This window comes from Delphinus delphis, chromosome 1, assembly GCF_949987515.2.
Source record: "Delphinus delphis chromosome 1, mDelDel1.2, whole genome shotgun sequence".
Lineage (NCBI taxonomy): Eukaryota > Metazoa > Chordata > Mammalia > Artiodactyla > Delphinidae > Delphinus > Delphinus delphis.
The window spans coordinates 150,534,346-150,538,203 of NC_082683.1; positions in this window are offsets into that span (position 1 = coordinate 150,534,346).

Here is a 3,858-nt window from a genome sequence, read left to right on the forward strand (position 1 = left end):
TTAGGTGGCTGGTGGTTCCTGTGTGTCTCATCAAAAAGCAGCTTCCACTGTTGCTTTGGGCCCCCTCTGTAGTCCCACCCCCTCCTCGCACAGAAGTGGAAAGGGGCCAGAGTGCGACAAGAAATATTTCTTAAATACAGAGATGCGTGATAGAAAGCATCAGCCATTTATTGAGAAGCAATCAGTGCTGCTCTGGGACATATTCCAGAAGCCTTACTCTGTCCTTGCTCTCCACACACTGACTCAGCCTCGGTTGGGGTATTGTGCAAAGGGTGCAAGCACCTATGGGTTAAGATTCCTTCCCGCCAGAGGTTTATAATCTGCTTGGGTCAAATAATAATAGCCATTCTTTGCTGAGTACTTGCACGTGCTTTCACTGTGCTCAACCCTGTAAACTCTTAGCAATTTACAATTGACTGCAAAGGGTTTAGAGTCAGGCGTGAATTCAAATCCCAGATCTTCTGCATTGATCTGTGTGACCTTGAGCAGACCATTTACCCTCTCTGAGCTTCAGTTTCCTCATCTGTACTAATACGTATTTCCTAGGGTCGTTAAGCAACTTCAGTAAGATAACTGACATAAAGAACTAGACACTGTGCCTGGCATACACTAAACCCCAACATGCTAGTCAACTCTGAAGTGAGGGGGAGGTGGGCCAATGACTAGGCAATGTCAGTACTGTGACCATAGGGGTAAACCGAGGGTGGCTGGGGAGCAGGCAGACGGAAAGGACACCTAACCAAGTCTTGAGGGGCAGGGAAGTCTTAGAGGAAGCCAACAAGAATAGGAGCAGCATGTAGGAGGAGAACCATCCTGGAGAGGAAACAGTAAGCTAAGCAGAGAAGTGAGCCTGGTGCTTTGGGGAACTACAAATGGTTCGCATGACTGGGGTTTGGAGGGCAGGGGGTGATAACACAACCCTCTGAGACACGCACACGTTTGTGACGAAGCAGTTTTTCTGAGATGGCAGATAGGGAAGGGCAGAGTCACGGTGCAGTCCCACCCAGATCCGTCTGACTCCAAAGCCTCTGCTGGAAACCACTGCCCGAGCAGGACACGCTCCCCCAAGGATCCTTGACAATGATATAAATGACACAGTGCTGAGCATTACCCAGCTTGGTGATCAGCCCTTTTTTTTGAGATATAATTGACAAAGTTGTAATATATTTAAAGTATATAATGTGATTTAATATATGAGTACATTGTGAAAGGATTTCCCCCCATTGAGTTAAGTAACACATCTATCACGTCACATAATTACCCTTTTTTTTCTAGTGAAAACATTTAAGAAATCAGCCTTTTATAAGGGGCCTGGACTCTGGGACTAACTCTTCAAAGCAGTAATATGTTAGTAAGGCCATTAAGGGTTAGTGGAAAGAGGATAATTGCTTGTTAATTATTATTTGTATAATATTTAATATATAGTATATTATACTCTATGATATACTTTTAAATAATAGCCTCATTTACAACTTCAATATTATCTCTCAAAACTTTGCAAAAAAGATATTATCACCTTTTTACAAGCGAGAAACTGAGGCCCAGAGGGGTTAAGTGTCTTGCCCAAGGTCATAGATTCACACCCAGGATTCTCTCAGCCCAGTGCTTTCCCACCATGCCTGGAGCCAGATGAAAGAGGTGTCCAAGGTGTCCCTGTGTAGAGAACATTAAAACGTACTGAAATGGTCAAAAATACTGTGCCTGTTATCTGTTTTGCCCTTGAGACACCTTGTATTGCTGTAAAATGATAATTGTCTACAGAAATAGACAATATCTTCCAGTGGACATTTAAAAACAGGCCTCCCAGGCGCCAGCCTATCCCTGATGATATTTTTGCAACATAATTACAGGCAACACCACCAACCCTGAGATCAGTCAGCTGACAGTCTCCTGAAATCCCGCTGTCTCCAGCTAAAATTCAGTAACTGAACAATCACAGTATAGTGCTGTTTAGTGCACTATATGTTATTACATTATCTAAAGATAAAATATTTTAATATGACTCCCAAGAAAATATATGGCTTGATTAAAAAAATTTTTAAGGGCTTCCCTGGTGGCGCAGTGGTTGAGAGTCCGCCTGCCGATGCAGGGCTCCGTTCCGGGAAGAACCCACGTGCCGCAGAGCGGCTGGGCCGGTGAGCCATGGCCGCTGAGCCTGCACGTCCGGAGCCTGTGCTCCGCAACGGGAGAGGCCACAACAGTGAGAGGCCCGCGTACCACAAACAAAATAATAATAATAATAATTTTTTTTTTAAAGCTAGTAAGAAAACCAATTGCAGGGAGTTCCCTGGTGCCCTACTGGTTAGGATTCCCGGCTTTCACTGCTGTGGCCCGGGGTTCAGTCCCTGGTCGGGGAACTGAGATCCTGCAAGCTGCGCGGCATGGCCAAAAAAATAAAAAAAAACAGAAACAGAGTACCTTCCTGCTAGGAGGAATGGAACAGCCTAGAAGGCTGGTGCCCCTGGGCCTGAGGAATAAAATTAGCCTGGGTGGTTAATGTTAGTGTTTCTCCCCTTCCACAGGGTCTCTTGGACAATAGGAACTGTCTGACTTGGTTACTTCTCGTGAAAACACCTCAAACCCCTACCAGCTTGAACTCTCAGTTGAAATATTACATTTAAAGGCCAGACAGAACCCAAATGAATGGATGATTGCGTCACCTTTCAAATATCACTTAAAAAAATCTATGTAGTGAAGACTCAATTCCTTTGGGAAGGAGCAGGAATGAACTGTCACCCGTATCCTCCCTTGGCTTCGATTTTGTCTCTCTCCCTCTATTACTGGCTTCTCTGCTCTCTCCTAGGCTCCCCCTTCCCTTGTCTCCCCACCCCTTCTTCCCATAAAAAAAAAAAAACAGAAACAAAATGCAGGAATGTGAGAACCAGTTGGCCAGAGAGAAAAAAAATTCTAAACATAATTTGAAAGACTTTATGGCTATATTCATGTTTAGTTAGGTTGGGTTGACTAATATTGTCCAGTTATTGGTGTTTTCTTTTACAAAGTTAAATGAAAATAATCCCAAATAAGTAAATATTTTGTCATATTCAGAGCATAGTATAAGTTCCTTATTTTGAACATACTAGAACAAATTACTTATGTTGAACATTACAGAAATTATTTTCTCTTAGCTCCTATCAAAGAAATGTTGAGCAAGTAGATAGAAAACCTAGCTTTAAGGGAGCTCCAAATTGTGACCTGCCTGGGACACCCACATGTTTATCCATCCTTGACTCTGCACAGACTGTCATATGTGTGACTTTCAAGTACATTACCTAAGTTGTTGACTACCTCACAAATTACTCAGAAATCAAGTATGTACCTGGTTTTTAGGAGTTAGAAATCTGTGGGAAAAGTAACTAAGTCAAATATGAAATATTAACTAAGATTACCAGGCCAAAAATCAAACCAGCCTTCGATACAGGTTCAGGAAGGTGCAGGGGAGAGATGTCACCATTGCCTGAGGTATTCTCAGGGGACCCAATCCCAAGCCTGGAACACAGCCACTGATCTTCTCCCTTGGGACTCCCATGCTATGGAGGACAGAACAGCACATCACGTGCCCACCTAGGCTTCTACATTCTCTATCTTTTGCTTTGCTTAGCATCCAGGTTATCTTTTTCCTGTGTCAGGGTCAAAGATGGTGGCCAGAATCCTCTGGGATACCCCAGGGCATCACTAGAATTCTCCTACTCCTCCAGTGAGGCACAACTGCCCACTGCCTTCTCCAATCAAGGCAGATTCTTATTTTTTGAGCTCAATAAGTAAGACTCATCATGTCCACTTTTGGAATGAGGCAACTCTTGGAAAACATGCTAAGGATGCTATACTCTTCTTCTGAGAAGTCATCACCCTACTTTC